We start from the raw sequence: 18,198 nt of genomic DNA on the forward strand, positions 1-18,198 counted from the left end.
CAGGTGGCCCACCGCTCCATCTGCATGACTGAGCCCAAGTGAGGCCATTGGAAGAAGCACTCAGTATTTACTTTCTGCCAGGTACTGTTGTAGAAGTTTTACATAGATTATCTCATTTAACCCTCATAACCATAAGAGATAACAAATTGTGATTTGGTGATGGTTTGTTACCCTGACAAAGCTAACTGATACACCCCTCTTTAGGTTTCTCTATACCCCAAGATGTGTGTTCTTCTTAAACAGGACCTAGGAGGACGATGAGACTCATGGATCAATCGTAATTTTTGGAAAGTAAATGCTGTTGCATTCATTGCAATGAACAGAGTTCACTGCTACAATTTAAAACACAAACATAATAATTGTCCTGTTGATATATGACACCTACTTGATAATCATGGCCTAAGTACACACCTGGATTTTGATTCAGTATACATTTACAATTTTCTATTCATATTGTATACAAACGTTAATGTAAAGCATACACATAAAAGGAGCATGTGTTTCTTAACACGTCTGAGGACAGTCTTCCTTTCCTTTTGAGGAATATGGTCATAAGCATGGTGAGGAGAAAAAAAATGATGCTAAAAAAAGATTATCTCATACACAAGCAGTCTCCATAAGCAAGATTCTGCAGAAGCTGTTTGATAATGCAGTATGCTAAATCGGGGTTCTTGAGCAGTGGGGGCAGGACAGCACAGAGATACTAGGCAGTTCTAACCTTGGCTGAGTTTCAGTGTGATAAGAGGTTCTGAAAACTTGAAAAGCCAGTTTTGAAATGGAGCTAGATAGTTAAGTGTATCACAAGTCTATTGTTCAGATCACTAAAGTAAAGAACACCAGTTAGGCAAAATACAACTTCCAAACATGACTCTCCTGCCATATTCCAAACCTCCCTTTGTCATCCAAGACTGAACCAGAGACAATTCTTGCTAACAAACGAAAAAGAATAAAAATTAGTGTAATGTGTACCAGGTTCCTAAGGAACATTAGAAGTGGATTAAGACCCTACTAGTCTTTCAGAGTGTTTAAGGTAATCAGGATACTGATTCTCAGTTGTAGAATCTGGTTAGAATTCCACATCCACTCAGGGCAGTGGAAGAGAGTGGCCAAGTGTCCAGCCTGAGGAGACAAACTCTGCCACCCCTGGGACTAACCTGGGCTCCCTCACTGGTTTCAGGGTCCCCAGCAGTAAGAGAGGGCGATTCCTAATAGATAAGTGCATTTCAAATGTCTGCTGATGTCACATTTCCTTGCAGTCACCTTCTCTCTGCCTTATCTTCCACATGTATAAATACCGACTGCGTAAGATGAGGAAGAGAATTAAATGAGATAATCCAGGTAAAGCTCTTAGAAGAGTGCCCAGCAGACAGTAAGTATACTCTGTACATGCGCCCGATTATCGTCTATTCTGTGATTTTAATTTACTCACAAAATGAATGCAGTTCAGTAACTATTAGTATAAATAGTGCATTTGTTGATGTACTGCTAACAGTTTATTACTAACAGTTTGTTACTCATCTCATAATCGTAAGTGAACACTAATACCTGTGGGTCACCAGATTGTTTAAGGTTTTCAATAACTTTTTTTTCCAACTCTTTTTTTGTAAAAATTTTTTTTTCTGAGTATGAATGCAACCCTTGCTCTTTGAAAAGAAGAAATAATCCAATGACAGAATTGTTTTACATGGAAAGTAAACATGTCTCATCATTTAATACCACTATATATAATGACTATAAAATAACCAATGATAAAAGGCTAATACATATGCTTCCAGACTCTTTTCTAATCTAGAAAGTTGTGAATTCTTAAGAGACAGCATCCAGAAGAACTGACCCTGATACTGTGAACTATGGAACATTTTCCTCGTAAACTGCAAGAGTTCTCTGGGTTTCCTCCTGCCAGGGGACCCCTCAGGGATGCAGGGCTATAGGGCAGGTACCACCATACTTTCCACCACCAACATTTTCATGCAGGTGGTATCAGGTAAAAAGGAACACTGAGGGCAACCTGGAAAGGGAAAGGAAATTCTTTAAAAAAGAGAGAGAATCCTCATGTTTTTACTTTCACTCTTAAGAATCCCAAAGCGGTTACTCCAATTCCACACACTTGGGAGACTGAGTCTTGACGTGCCTAAGCCAGTCTGAGGACTGCTATGTTCAGGACTCAGGGTTTGTAAAGTCAGTGGCTAGGCTTCCTTGCGGGAAGAGATGAACAATTTTAATTCAGTAAACATCTTTCGAACATCTCCCTCATAAACGTCTCACAGAGGTAAGCCCCATTCCCCACCTCATGAGGTTTTGTTGCTCGTGGGGGAGCAGTGTTTGTTTTGCTTTCCAGGAATATACTGGGAAGAAGTCTTGCTCATCAGCTAACTGGCTTGAGTCCTGAAAACAAATGTGGTGCGTGCGAGAAAAAGCGCTCCCCTGGGTGTCAGAGGACTGCTCCCCGTCTCCTTCTCTAGCTGTATAAAGTAGAGCGAGACATTTCATATCTCTGAGTGTCAGTTTCTCCATCTGTAAATTGGCAATGACACTATCTCGTAAGGGTTTCTTTCTTGATCAGTAAATGAGGTAGATAATGTATATAAAAGCACTCTGTAAATTCAAACGTCGTTTACAAACATGGTGTTAGGAGTTATTATTTTGCACAGTTGCCATCATAATCAGTTTATTACACCAGGTAGTTTATTTAAAATACTACTACTCCTTAAGAAACATGTGCAGACCAAGTAATTCCAAACGATACTGTAAAACCCAACAACTATTCTAATATCAGTTTTTATATTATGCCTTAACTCAAGTGACAGAATATTAATGCCCTATATTCACTCAGAACCTCAACACAGTACGAGTTAAATGCCTTGCATTTACTGTATACAAGATGTGCAAGGAAACAAACTCATTTATCATAATGAAATTTAAAGGGAATATCTCACATTACACTTATCAAAGAAGACAAATAACAACTTTTTGAAAACAAAACTAACAAACTAAAAAGCAGGAGCTGACCAAATTTCTTATACATTTACCCCAACATAAACTGTTCCACATAGCAGTTGTGTTGTTTATTACTAATATAGAATCAACACCAAAAATATAATCTTACAGATTTTTTAATATTAACAGAATTTTAAATTTCCCTTATATCTGAGCTTCTATTTTGTATTAAAGAGATGCTGCATCTTTGCAGTGGTAACTGGTAACGTTCATAATTGGAATCAGGGGATAACCTCCTATCCGACCAAAACTGCAGAAAATTCTATAGCTAAAGAATAACTTTATTTGTTCTCTCATGAACAAACTATCAATATCCGTGTAGAATAATTACCAGCAACCATGAAACACATACAATTTTAAATATCATACCTTACACTTTTCTGTTGAGCATTCATTATACTGTAATAAGATTTTAACATTATATGTTTTAAAAATCTCAATTGTAGGGCTTCCCTGGTGGCGCAGTGGTTGAGAGTCCACCTGCCGATGCAGGGGACACGGGTTCGTGCCGCGGTCCGGGAGGATCCCACATGCCGCGGAGCGGCTGGGCCCGTGAGCCATGGCTGCTGAGCCTGCGCGTCCGGAGCCTGTGCTCCGCAACGGGAGAGGCCAAAACAGTGAGAGGCCCGCATACCGCAAAAAAAAAAAAAAAAAAAGTGAAAATAAAAAATCTCAATTGTATTAACTAAAATATATTCAAGAGTGTAGAAATCATGGCATCTTGTTAGATAAACCAAGTTGGGCACTGTGTTAACTAGCTTCTAAGTAATAGAAGCCGTGAGCCATGGCCGCTGAGCCTGCGCGTCTGGAGCCTGGGCTCCGCAACGGGAGAGGCCACAACAATGACAGGCCCGCATACCGCAAAAAAAAAAAAAAAATATATATATATATATATATATATTTTTTTTTTAGATAAGCAAAAAATGTTTATAGAAAGCATTTTTAAAGAAATAAATGAAAATTCCAAAAATGTGAAATAAGACTTTTGAAATATTTAAAATACAGGTAGAGCCGAAACTAAACTTACGCAACTTGCTCATTCGCAGCAATTTAAAGACATAACTATGACGATAATGAGGGAAATACATCTTCAGTTTTCTGTGTAATTACAAAATTCTTCTTAATTTCAATAACTGGTGTCATCTATGACATGAAGATATAACAGCTTAGAATTTAAATCATGCTGCAAAGTCGAATAAACCTGCAGCGGATTCCCAGCAGTAAGCAAATTGGAAAAACACTATCAATCTCCAGGGGTGCTCAGTAAGGTGCCTGAGACACAGTGAGTGAATTCTCAACAAAGACAAGTATTTTCTCACATGATACTTATGGTTTTACTCATGTTGGTAAACATACACACTCTCCGTAACTATCAACAGGAAAATCTGTAAATGAGAGCTACTCACTTTTAACTTCACTGCCCTTAGTCTGTCCTGGTCCAAAGAAACTCCACTATGGCCACGTCACCCTGCCCTACAACCAGAGATATCTCACCCCTCCCAATCCCTATCCAAATTCAAAACTTGCCCACTTAGGGACTTCCCTGGTGGTCCAGGGGCTCAGAATCCAAGCTCCCAATGCAGAGCACCCGGGTTCGATCCCTGGTCAGGGAACTAGATCCTGCATGCCGCAACTAAAGGATCCCGCATGCTGCAACTAAGACCCAGCACAGCCAAATAAATAAATACATATTAAAAAAAAAAAAAAGACAAAAAACTTGGGACTTCCCTGGTAGTGCAGTGGTTAAGAATCCGCCTGCCAGTGCAGGGGACAAGGGCTCGAGCCCTGGTCTGGGAAGATCTCACATGCTGCAGAGTAACTAAGCCCACGAGCCACAACTACTGAGCCTGCGCTCTGCAACAAGAGAAGCCACTGTAATGAGAAGCCAACGCACCACGACGAACAGTAGCCCCTGCTCGACACAACTAGAGAAAGCCTGTGCGCAGCAATGAAGACCTAACACAGCCAAAACATTAATTAATTAAAAAAGAAAAAGCTTGCCCACTTAAACATCCCAATCCTATGTTCCATCCTCTACTTTTTTAAGGCAGTAAATAGTTATTTTGATGAATGTATCTGTTCTTACGTGCTAGTAGCTTAACATACTACTCAATCCAGAAAACACACTTGTATGTTTAAAGAAGACCTATATTCTGGGTAAAATGGCAAATTAAACATTACTTTTGTTCCCTTCCAAAATTTCACTAAAGGAACTTTTGAAAAGGCATACACCAATGAGGTAAAAAACAAGATAGAAGAGAGCAGCAACAAAATTTTGGAAGTCGTAAAGCAAATGGGCAGTGACAACTAGCCCAGCAGATACAAGAAAGTTGAATCCTAAGCAAAGAGTGGAGAAGGCCAAGAAATGATTACACCATAAATAAGTACTCAAAGGCTCAGGAACCAGAACTGAAGGCTGAGTACTTACGGAAAAGGAGGTGATGGTGGCGGGATAACAACAAATATGTTTGGTTAGAAGGCTTTTTAACAAGTGAGTGTATCTACCATCCCCTGTCCTACCCTGGCAGGAAAGGAGCAAGGCTAGACTCTGAATGTAGACTGGGTTAGAGATACCCACCTGGAGAGAGGAGGATTAAGTGAATGTTTTTATAGGGAACGTTGGACCTCCAAGCCCTCTGTTCACCTACCATCCAGCACACTGACCTATGTCCTATAGGCAGGAGAATGGAAGACCGTTTTCCATCAAGTAGAAAGAAAGAAAAAGAAGTAAAAAATAACAGAAAAGATGAGGAATTTAGGGGTCCAATCCTTTAAGTTCAAATTCCAAATAATAGGGATTGCAGAGAGAGGACATTATACAAGGAGAGAGAGAGAGAGAGAGAGAGAGAGAGAGAGAGAGAAACAGATCACCTACAAAACATTAAAGGTCAAAACACTTAAAACTAATGGAACATGGGACTTCCCTGGTTGCACGGTGGTTAAGAATCCACCTGCCAATTCAGGGGACACAGGTTTGAGCCCTGGTCCGGGAGGATCCCACATGCCAAGGAGCAGCTGGGCCTATGTGCCACAACTACTGAGCCTGCACTCTAGAGCCCACAAGCCACAGCTGCTGAGCCTGCGAGCCACAACTACTGAAGCCTGCATGCCTAGAGCCCGTGCTCCGCAACAAGAGAAGCCACCGCAATAAGTCCACGCACCACGACAAAGAGTAGCCCCCGCCTGCCGCAACTAGAGAAAGCCCGCGTTCAGCAATGAAGACCCAACACAGCCAAAAATAAAAATAAATAAAAATTTATTTTAAAAAAAGCTAATGGAACAATGCCTTTTAAACTTTTGAGGAAGATGTATTTTCAACCCAGAATTCAATCAAACCATCAATCAAATGTGAGAGTAGAATAAAGACATTCTCAGATTTACAAAGTCTCAAAATTTTTTATATCCTATGTTCTCTTTCTCAGGAAATAAGGAAGTGAAGCAGAAAATATACAAAATAAAGAATCCTAACATGAGTTCTAACAGAGGAGAGAGGCAAAGGCATTCCAGGATGATGGCAAAGGGAAACTCTAAGATGATAACTATGAACCTGGCTGAAAAGATATCTGTCTAGATTAGGTGAGTAGGCAGCAGGAGAGATTTCTTCAGAAAAATGAAACTGATAGAATTCCTTATGGGTCAAAATTGCTGGAGCAGAGATTTAGACAATTTGGGGTTGAGTAAGTTGTGAGTGTAAATGAAACTAACAACAATAAAAACCAATTAACTTCCAGAAAAAACATTATGTAGTTGCAGGAAAGTAATCATGATATAATACATGGCTCAGCTGTGATTAGCATTTTCATAGTCATAAAAATAAAATCATGGAATACTGATCTAACAAATTAGAATGGAATTGTGTTGGGAGGATGGGAGGAGGGGACAGAAAGGGTGCGTGTCTGGGGAAAAGAGGTGTGAAAATGAGCTAAAACACCATCTTCCATACAGAGCAGTCAATAGGTCATGCCTAAAACAAAACAAAAAACAATCAAGAAATAGTAACAGAAGAATGTTATTTAGAGACATGAATATAAATACTAAGAGAAACAGCAAAAATAGTCGAAAGTAGCTGCCTTTTGGAAGGGGGAAATTAAACAGACTTTTTGTCATTAGACTTTTATTTTTCATTAAATGTTTTATGGAACTAGTTGACTCTAATTATGTATGAGTAAGTTTGATGAAACTAAAAACTAGAGAGAGAAAGAGGAAAGAAGGAGGGCAGGAAGGGATGCAGAAAAGGAGGGTGGGAGGGAAGAAAGCAGGAAGGAAGAAAAAAGGCTTTCTAGATATCCAAAACACTAATCCAAAGGGCAATGGTGTGAATTTATGAGTTTGGCTTGGCGCTAAGCAGGAACTCTTTAGGAATCCTCCGTCTTGTCTGCTCACTTCTTTCTCTCTCTCTTTCTCATGTAAACATCTCTTTACAGGTTCTGCTTTAGAATTAACACTTACACACATTTATAAGTGGAATCTGAAACTCTCCTTAAGTTAATATTTTGACTGAACTAAATCCAGGATTAAAAAAAAATCTGAAAAAGAAAGTGATCCTAAAATAAAGCTCAAATAATAAATAATTAATTTTTTTAGAAATTGAAAAGAACACAGCACTGGTGAAGCAGGGGAAGCCCTAGCAGATATTAACACCTATTATAAGACAATAATTAAAAGCGTGATACTTTTGCCAACCTGAAAATTAGATAAATGGACACAAATAAAACATGGAGAAATATACCAATTATATATAAAATGTTAGTTTATGAAGAAGCAGCCATCAAAGAATAATAAGGGAGGAAAAAATTTAAGCAACTAGAGTGATGTAATTGACTAGCAAGAATGTATTTCTCTCTAATCCTTACCAAAGACCCCGTAATATACCTCAAGAACATCAAAGAATTAAAAATGCAAACATCAGTAACAGAAGTATTAATAGAAAATAAGGTGGAATATTTATCAGTACTCTGGGATAATAACTTTCTATGGGATTTGAGGTTGTGGAAGAACTCTCAAAGAAAAAGACAACCAAATCTGACTATATAAAATTTGAAATCTCTATGCAACAAAAAAGAATAATAAATACTAAATATTAAAGCAAGAGATTGGAAGAAAATATTTGCACAAAACATAATAGACATTGGGTAGGTACATAAAATTATGTGAAGAGACAACCTCAACTGATAAGACAATATACAGAAAGACAATCACAGGCGATAAAATATTCTCAATAAAAATATGAAACGATAGTATCTGCTCTTTAGCAAATAAATACAAATTAAAAATAAGATACTAATTTAGACTTATTAACGTAGACAAAAATGAGGGGGGGAAATCACCATACAATGTTTATCGATGCTCTAGTTACTAGATGGAAAGAATAAAATTGCAAATACTATTGTGTATTTATGCTGCTGTCAGTGGTAGGTGTAGGTATCTAGATGTCAACAGAAAGGAGAAAATGTTCGTGGCACTCTTAAGTTTCAGCAAAGGGCAATTAATACCTTGAGAAGTTTCCTAATTAAACAACAACAACATTATGCTGACTACATGGAATTTCCTTCTACAAACTGTTAAGCTTTTCAGATGAGTTGACACTACTATAGTTTTGACTCCTTAAGGGATGAGCTTCATCCTCTAAAGAGTTCTACGTTTCCAACAGGAGAAAAATATTACAGTTCGCCACCATAGCTTTTTATTAAAAAATTCTCATTCTCATTGAAAACATAAAAGTTGACATAATTTACAAAAGTATTCAATTGGATTCACAGTGGTTAAACTCGTCACCCACCTACACTGCAGCAATAAACCAAGCTCGAACTATGCAAAATAGAAAGTGTAAGAACAAATGTTTAGAATTATTTCCTCACCATTCATATACTCCCTATATACAATATTTATAGTAAAAGCAAGAAAAAAATTAGAACATAAATTGAGTATTACTTGCAATACCAAGGAATATGCCAAAGCATGGAAGTAAAGATGTGAGAAAACATTGCAAATGGTCATCGTAGGACATCACATGTCCATTCACTTAAAAATCACACTTCCAGTCTGAGTTATATTTCACTTGCACTATAGTCTTTAATTCCAGTTTTTAGTATCAACGTTGTTTTGAGGTGCTGGATGGTGTAGATATGTTTATGTTGACTTAAATGAGATACAGCAGAGCATTCTACCTCCATCTACATCTAGTAAATGCTGCCCCATGATGACTTAATCCTCCCTTCTCTGCAATCAGCCAAATGGATGGTATCCTTTTTTGCTTTTTTTGAACCAGGGACTGAACCTGGGCTTTGGCAGTGAAAGTGCCAAGTCCTAACCACTGGACTGCCAGGGAATTCCCCAATGTATGGTATTAGCATCCATTGGGGAATTAGCATGAGTTGAGCTGCTAAACCAGGTAGAGGCTACCAACTGCAATACAAGTGCTGCATCCTCTCTCAGCAGAGCTGAGAAAATGAAGTGGAAAGATGAGAAGTCAGAGCAGACACTGACCTCTACGCAAAGGTTCTGCAACCTTGGTCTATAATAAGACCCAAAGGCAAATCTGTCAAGCACCCTCCTAGGCCATAATCATCAGATTCTTAAAATTAACTCTTAAAAAGCTGTAATATAATCTCATGATTTTCAGAGCTTTAAGTTTACATCATTTTACTGTATATTACATATTAAAATATTAACAAATTAGCTTCTAGCAATGGCACATTGAAAGAGACACACAGAAGCTTCCTTCTCTGTTCCTTAGCACCTATTTTATTCAATAAATGAAGGAGTCATTTTCTTGTTCTCTCTTTGCCAGTGTGTGCACTCACGTACTATAAACACACACCATGCACACACACACACATGCATGTGAAGGATTGGTCAATTTTGAACTACAGAGACCAAAAGATCTTCCTTGGTTTAAAAAGAGGTCCCTTGTCTTATAACCAAAGCCAGGCTCATAGCTTCTATTTTTATATAAATTGTGTTTCATAAGAGTGGGACACTTCCTCTGACCTTAGATTAAGCTGCATTCCTGACTCCATGATCTCACACTTTCTTATACCTCCTCTTTCCTAATATTCATCATATTCCATTGTTAATTGTTTCATTGCTTGTCTTCTTTGCTTGCCAATAAGCTCCATGGGGTCAAGGGCTGTACTTACTGTGTTTGCCATGCACCCCAAAATGTCCAGCTAATAGAAGAGCCTCAATAAATATCTGTTGAATAACTATGCTTGCTAGACTGATTATGTCTTTCAATCCTTTTTGATGAGGCTAGGTGTCTTGTACACCAAGATGAAGAAGACAGTCATTGCCCTAAATGTGCTCACAGGCTGGTAGGGAGGATAATGATAAAAAATGTAATAATAGGGGGACATATGGGTTTACCTTCTGAGCTCAGTAAAAAATGGTGAACTCAACCGGATAAGGGGAAGGGAAGGCTTCCTAGAGAAGGTGATGTCTGAGCTGATTCTAAACGGTTTAACAGGGGTTAGCTGGGCAAGGAGAAGGGGAAGGGACCAGGCAGAGACAATCTGAGCAAAGGCATAAAGCATTGAAGGTATAGGAACTAGAGCGATTTGGTGCTGCAGGAGTGAACCAAACATATCAATATGTGCTAGGAGTTTTACCAGATTATTCTTTAGGTGACTAACATTTCCTACAATGACCTGACTCAAATTCAGTGCTTTTCCTTTCGAAGAAAAATAATTATTCCCCATTTCAATGAATCATATATTTTCCTGACATAGTTAATCTGTCTCATCCTATTAGATAGTCATTAAAAGCTTTAAGACAGCACCTCAAAGTTTCATCTGGCATAAGATTTTTCTGGAAAATCTTATTCTCCTAGGAAGTTTACTGATTCTTATAAATTCACTGATTCCCCCCCACCCAACTTTTATCTACAACTATTCCAGGAATTTGGCATCTCTCCCCCAGTTATCAAGATAGTAAAAAGCCAAGCCAGAAACATCTGTCTCTCTCCAGCAATCCTGGTCAGAAGCCAGCCACGGAATTTGGGCCAGGCTCCCCATTGGCCACACCAGGAATATGCTATGAAAGACAAGGGGTGAATATCACTATATCAAGCCTGCTGGGATTAAGGCACAGGTGCTCCTCTGTTCCACAGTTCCCATGGCTTCTTGCTAATCTGAAAAATTCCAATAGGCTTGGTCACCCTCAAGGGCATAATGGTTCAAGGCAATGAGTCTTAAACCATAGCATGGATCAAAATCATCTGGGGAAAATGTGTTGAAAATGTCAATTCATGGGCTCCACTTTTAAAGATTCTGTTCTAGTAGATATTGAATGTTGGCCTGGACTTCCCTTTCTGTTTTCCTTTTGTTGTTGTTTCTTTGTTCATAGAGGATGTTTTAAAATATCTCAGGCAATTCTGATCTTATAACCTACAGGCTACATACTGAGATTCACTGGACCAGTTTGGGGCCTGTCAAAGGCTTATAAAAAAGGGAAAGGGGAGGATGGAGAGGAGAGAGAGAAAATGTAGCTTAATATCACAAAATTGTTTATCATTTAACAAGGGTAAAGCCTTGAATTGCAGCAAAGACCAGCACTTCTGTCGGTGGTCTGGACAGCCTGGGTGTTTGGTTAGCTTTCCCTACTGTGCACCCCACTCCACTCATCCTAGCCAAGCCTCACCTGGCTCTTCTGCGACTAATCTTCCCAGGATTAAGGCTACTGTCTTCTTGCTCTCTGGTTAGCTATTTGAAATCCTTAAGGGCCTTAATGCCAGCTTTCTGGGCTTCACTCACCAGGGCAATGATCTGGGTTAGAAAGAAACAGCAAGGCCCTCACAGAGAACTCTGTCTTCCAGAGAAATGTAGTGGATGATGTAATAATACTCAGATCCCTTCACAACCAAGGCCCTTGTTCCCCCTGCTGCCAGGAACATTGGTTGCGGAAGGTTCACAGCTCCAGGAATTGCCCTTGACTAAAGGGAGTTGCTTTGTCCAAGATTACACTTTCTGCCTGAATGCAGGCCACATGATGTTGGGGATACAGTGACCAGCTCCCTTGCTTCATGGTGGCAGAACGATTCTGAAGGGCAATCCCACCTCCAAAGCTCCCCACTGTTGAGACCACCATTGTACATGCACTGCAGTTAATTCTTCTCTCTGCATAATCCTGCTGTCCTCCCTCCCTGTCAAGTGTTATTCCCAGGGCACCTCCCCATAAACTTCTTGTGTGCAAATCTCAGAGTTTGTTTCCAGGAAACCTGACCTAAGGTACTGGACTTGCCTCTTTTAGTCAAGTAGTGAGAGCACAGCGTACTGGGCCTCTGCACCTTACTTCTTGGGTAACGTTGGGTGGTCCCCTAATCTCTCCCAGGGTCTCTTTCCTCATCTATAGAATTCGAATACAGACAACAATAGTAATAATACTTATTATATCTGTTTTGCCAGGCTTTTATGAGCATTAAAGGAGAAAATATCCATGAGAGTACTTCGTAAGTAATGAAGAACTGTACAGTCTTGTCAGCTGACATCACTATATGTTGGTTTACCATGTGATAATCAGGGAAGAGGAGAGGAAGAAGTGGGATATCTACTAATATTATACAATTCATCTTACACACTGCGCCTGACTTTATCTGAAATTAAAAGATTTGTGTCACTAGTCAATACACGCAGGCACATAATAGAAAATTTAAAAAAAAAACAGCCCAGGAGGTGAGACATGCATTGCTGCAACCCTGAAACTGAAACAGAAGTGACAACAATCCTTGTTCACTCTTTTTCCATATGAAGATAGCAGGAGAGTTATTTCCACTACTCTGAAAAGTCAGAATTCACATGATTACCCAAAAAGTTATGCAATGAGCAATGAAGTGTCATTTTATATCTCTGAACAGAGAAACAAGTAAAACAATTGGGTATACAAAATGGGGAACACTTTTCTAAGCAACTTGTTATTTCTGGATTACCTTGATACCGTATCCACTAAAAAGAAAAAAAAAGTACATTAACTGAAAACATTTAATTAGCTCAAGAAAGATAACTGGAAATTACCAATCCTAAAACTTCTCCCTACTAAAAATTACCAAATTATTGAGCCTTACAAAGAACTTGAATGAGATACACGGATAATGTCTGGTATCCACAGATTCAGAAGGAGTGACCAGCAAATGACTTACTCTGACAGACGGTTTCATTATCAGCAGAAGTCACAGAACGGTTAGCACTCGGAGACTTAGAGACCTACCAGAGCCCCTAACTCTCGCAATTCTCCGCTCTCAGGGAAACCACAGTCAAGATGAGGAGGCCAGACAAACCCACATGAAATATTAACCAAAACCCTTCCCTGTATTGTTCTCTGAGCACTGAATGAATTACAGGCAGGCATAGAGGAATTTAGACCAAGGGGTAAACATGTGGGCTGGATCACCCCGAAGGCTTCATGTCAAGTCTCATATAATGAGAAACTATAAATATCTAGATTTCCTGGTAAAGCTAAAGAAATGCTGAATGAAACATTTTGTTTGTACGTGGAGAAAACATTTCAAAACTTCTAGTTTTAGATATTTGAACATTTTCAAACTTCCAGTGAGTTTGCTGATTCATTTAGGTACATTAATTCAACGTCTATAATCCTTACAGGGTCCAAAGTAGAGGCCCCTGAGGAAAAAGAGAATTAGACCGTGTTTGCTGAAGAAAACTCAGAGAATTAGTACATGCCAAGGTAGGCTGAATCATGAAATGATGAGAATAGTGAAGAGTTGGGGTCAGATTTTTTTTTTTAGGGGGCGAGGTGGGGTTGTTAGTCAAAAATATCTTTGTCGGGACCAAAGGAATCGACTTGAAAATAGAAATGAGGGCCCGAACCAGGAAACCTGAATCATTTTGCTCAGCAAAAATCAAGAAAACAGGGGACACAGCAGGGCCAGCTTCACTTACCAAGATTCTGGAAGTTAGAAGCAGGAGGGGCTGGTAAGTACCTGCTTTGGGGTAAAACCAGAACAAAATGGCCCCAGAAGGCAGATTCTAAACCAGGAGTATAAGCTCTGGAGTTGTTATGGACCTGCCTGCATCTGTTAGTAAATCTTCTACCACCAGACTCTGCTCTGTAGATTAATACCCCCTGGCCAGCCTTTCTGCTTCCCCGTGGGAGCGATACTACAGATCTTAGCAACAAAATATTGAGTGCATCTAAGAAACACAAAGTGCTAAACTGAGGCAACTCTGAGGACAGTTGTGTGGAAGCTGTGGGAACCTTCGGTCACTCCATTAAAATGTTTTGAATTCCCAGGAGAAATGTTCTGATTATTCTAGGTTTATTCCTAGACCAACCAGGTATTTCTTAGGGTGAAGGTAGAGGGGAGGGAGGGGTGCCAAAGAACAACAGGACCAGAGGGAGCCCCATCTCATGTATTGGTTGGGCTATTCCTGGTTGAGGGAGAATTGTCAGGATCAGGAGAGTGACTCTACTTTGAGTTCACCACAGTGTCTAAAACATCATTCATTCATTCATTCACTCGTTCATTCATAAAGACACCGTATCAGAGCAGAGTGGTTAAGAATGCAAGGTCTGCAAAGGGGAAAGGGGAGGAGGAAGGATAAATTGGGAGTTTGGGATTAACATATACACACTACTATATATAAAATAGATAATCAACAAGGACCTACTGTATAGTACAGGGAACTCTACTCAATATTATGTAATAACCTACATGGGAAAAGAATCTGAAAAAGAATCGATATATGTATATGTATAACTGAATCACTCTGCTGTACACCTGAAACTAACACAAAATTGTAAATCAACTCTAATATAAAATAAAAATCATATCAAAAAAAATTTTTTAAAGCAAGCAAGGTCTGGAGCCTGATGCTTGGGGTCAATTTCCTGGCTCTGACAATTACTAACACTGCAATTCCTTCACCAGTGAAAAGTAGTTAACTATAGTACCTACCTCACAGAATTGCAATAAGGAGTAAAAGACCTGATTCACGTAATGAGCCTAGAATAGTGCCTAGGACATAATACGCACTCAATAAACTTTAGCTATTGTTAGTATTCACTCAAAAATGTTTCACGAGTACTGACTATATGCCAAACGCTGTGTGAGATCCTCATCATCCTTGAAACCAAACCAACTCTTCCATTTATGTTCCTACCTTAGTCATCAACTAGAAACGCGGGAGTCATCCTAACCTCCTCCCTCTCCCTCTTTGCCCACTTCTGGGTTCTGTGGCCAGGTTCCACCTACTGAACATCTGTCAGCTCCTTCCCTCCTTTCCATTCCTCACTGTCACTACTTGACTCGAGCCTTCTTTAATTTCTCATCTTGAATATTACAACAATCTCCTCTGTGTTTCCCTAAGGCCAGTGCCACTCTCATCCAATCTATTCTCTCTCTTGATTCTAAGTTGTCTTTTTAAAATAGGTATCTGACAATATCATTCGATTGACTAAAGTCCTTTACAGGATAAACTCTGAGCTCCTACATGACACACGGACCTTCGTGACCTGGCCCAGCCTGTCTCTCCAGGCCCCTCCCCAGCTGGTGTCCACCCCCAAACAGGCTGATCCTTCTGCTGGGTGGTCTAGTCCTCCATCCGCTGATGACTCCTCCTCTTACATTAAGGTTCATTATTTAATGAATACTTACTGCCTAACACTTGTCATGACTGAAGCCTGTGCCAAGTTCAGGGAGTACAATGATGAAGATCACACTCAACCCTTTCTCATAGAAAAAGTAATTTTGACACTCTTGAGAGAGAAATAAAGTATGGAAATTAAGGTAAAGTTGTCTCCAATTTACCACCATTTCCGTCACTAGTTGGATATCTTACGGAATTGGAGAAATTGAATATATTCTGGTATCAGAATAGCACCTCAGCATGACTCCAGTCCCAACAGTGGATTTACTCATTTTGAGTCATAACAGCTATAATGCGTTAGGAAAGGTTGATTTGAACTATAAAAAACAGTGATCAGAAAGTTGCTTCAATATAGAGTTATAACGTTTTTATGCCATTAATCAGTCACTTAAAAATGCCTGTGACTGTCTAAGGGTAATAACAGGCTAGACTTATTTTTACATGGTTATTAGATAACATGAAATATAGTCAATTCAGAATCTCTAAAAATCATGCCTTTCTAATTCATATATTCTTAAATCACTTATTGAATGAAACACTGACGAATAAGCTCAACAGGCTGCCTACAAAGACAAGTAGATGATTAAACCCAAAACCTTCCTCGTTCTTCCAGAAATGATGACTCACTTCTTTGAAATTCCCAGATCTGCAAGAACTTCAGTCATATTGGGACAGAGGCTCTACTGTGGGCATAGATCTGTCATTGCACTCACCTCCTTCTATTAGATTTTGCAGTGGATTTGCCAGGCTTCTACACCAGTCTTTAGGGCTCTTGTCAGCAAGATCCTGTATTATTCTCAACTGTATAACCAGAGCTCGGTAAAGAGACTGGCGCAGAGAAGGTGCCCAATGACTGTCTGCTGGGCTGAATTCAGCTCAACTCAGCTCCAACAGTGATGCTGTCCACTTCTCTATTGTGTCCCTTCCTAAGAGCTGCTAACCTGCTGCAACAGACCTATCAGCTTCAACATTTTAATTTCTAAGCTCCAATTGGTATCCACCATCTTCACAACTTTTCATGTGGCACTAATTTCCTAAAGACAAACTGTCCAAAATATCTTGATTCAGAGTGACATACAATCACCAGGTAATGTGACATACTTCTAAAACACCATCCCAATGAAAGTAATAACAAACCAGTTATTGAAGAGCGAAATTAATTTTCTCTTGGGCCTCTGTGGCAAAGCACATGATTTTAATGGTTATCTTACATCAGTCTAGTGACCCTAGCTGGGATGCTGTACCATCAGGTGCTCTTGGAAACAAAACTTTAAACTGTTACTTCCTATAGCACCAGCCCCAGTTTAGCAGCGCCTGCATTTCACATCTTAATCTTATTTTAAATACAGCCAGAGCAAACCTCACTTTTCAAAAGTTCATTAACAAAGTCTCACAATTAAGAGAGTAGCGCTGTGACTCATTTTTGGATACCCGTGTGGAAATAACAACTCCTCCCTTTGCTGAGAAACGGCTTAAACAAGTGCATGAGAACCACAGGAAGTAATACAGATCTTGGCTACTATGAGCCGAGTCTAGATAGAATTCCCTCTCGGGACGGTGTGGTGCTTCTACGCGCTGCCACTACCTGTTGTCCCCATTCTTCTAAAAAGAAAACAGTCTTATGTGGGCTTGGAAGGAACTATTTCAAGGCAGTATCAACTTCTCCGTATTTCTTGGCTCCTGAGTCATACTGCCAAGTTCAAGTCAAGAAGTCCCCATTCTGGTGTTTTTGAGAAAGTGCAACCTAATAGGAAGTGAAGAGATGATCAAACCGAAGTAATGCCTCCACTAATTTTTTTTTAAAAAAATCAGCCTTTCGACTCAAAAACAAAAGTAGTCTTGGGTGGATACTGTATAAGGGAAGCCTACAACAGGTTACCTCTGAAATCATTTCTATGAAGCCCTAAATGCGCAGTCCCTTGTCCACTGTGAGAAAAAGCAATCACTCCGCTCGGTATTAGGAACCCAAATGCCGTGTTCCCCGACGTGCCGAGAGGCGGCAAGAGACCCGACATCCCCCCAAAGGCATCCCTCGTGTCCCCGACCAAGCGAGTCGCCCCACAGCTCTCAGCGCACAGCCTAGCGGGGCGCGTCCTCGCTCCTAGGGGCGGTGAACGAGAGAAAAAGAGACCCAAGGGGAGAAACACAAACCAGGAACGGGACGGCGCGTGCCAACCGAGAAGCCCTCTCCAGTGCGCGCCCGTGCCACGCTGGGCGCCGGGCGGGGATGGAAACCTGTGGCGCGACTCCTGGCGGATGGGCTCCCGGCGCCTCCAGCAGCTCCACTGCGACCGCCCCAGCTCCGCGCCGCTGCCGCCGCCGCCTCTGGGCGCCAGCCCGGCACCCCGGGCGTCGGAAGTTCCCACAGTACGGGACCAGGCCCCGCCCCCGGACGGCGGCGCCGGATCCCCGCGCGCCCGCCCCGCCCCACCCTGCCCTACCCCGCCTCGCCAGCAGCCAGGGTGCTGCGGACCACTGGGACCCCTCCCGCTCTCGCTTCCGCTTCCTCCCACTCCTGTGCGCCCCCGGATGCTCTGGGCGGAGGAGCTGAGAGCCGCGGAGTGCGCCGCCCGAGGCACGTAACCCCTTTTCCTAGCCCCCT

General features: G+C 40.7%; 1 protein-coding gene across 3 annotated transcripts in view; it reads right to left on the reverse strand.

The window, feature by feature from the left end:
- Nucleotides 1-17,989, reverse strand: part of STX11 (syntaxin 11) — a 38,923-nt gene extending 20,934 nt beyond the window's left edge. The window contains exon 1 of one of the 3 annotated variants that reach the window (XM_032651481.1): nucleotides 17,748-17,989. The gene's annotated coding sequence lies outside the window, so the exon portion shown is untranslated. The remainder of the gene's footprint in view (nucleotides 1-17,747) is intronic. The other 2 variants (XM_032651482.1, XM_032651480.1) reach the window with 2 other exon arrangements.
- Nucleotides 17,990-18,198: the final 209 nt, after the last annotated feature.

The sequence above is a fragment of the Phocoena sinus genome, chromosome 12 (genome assembly GCF_008692025.1).
Source record: "Phocoena sinus isolate mPhoSin1 chromosome 12, mPhoSin1.pri, whole genome shotgun sequence".
Classification (NCBI taxonomy): Eukaryota; Metazoa; Chordata; class Mammalia; order Artiodactyla; family Phocoenidae; genus Phocoena; species Phocoena sinus.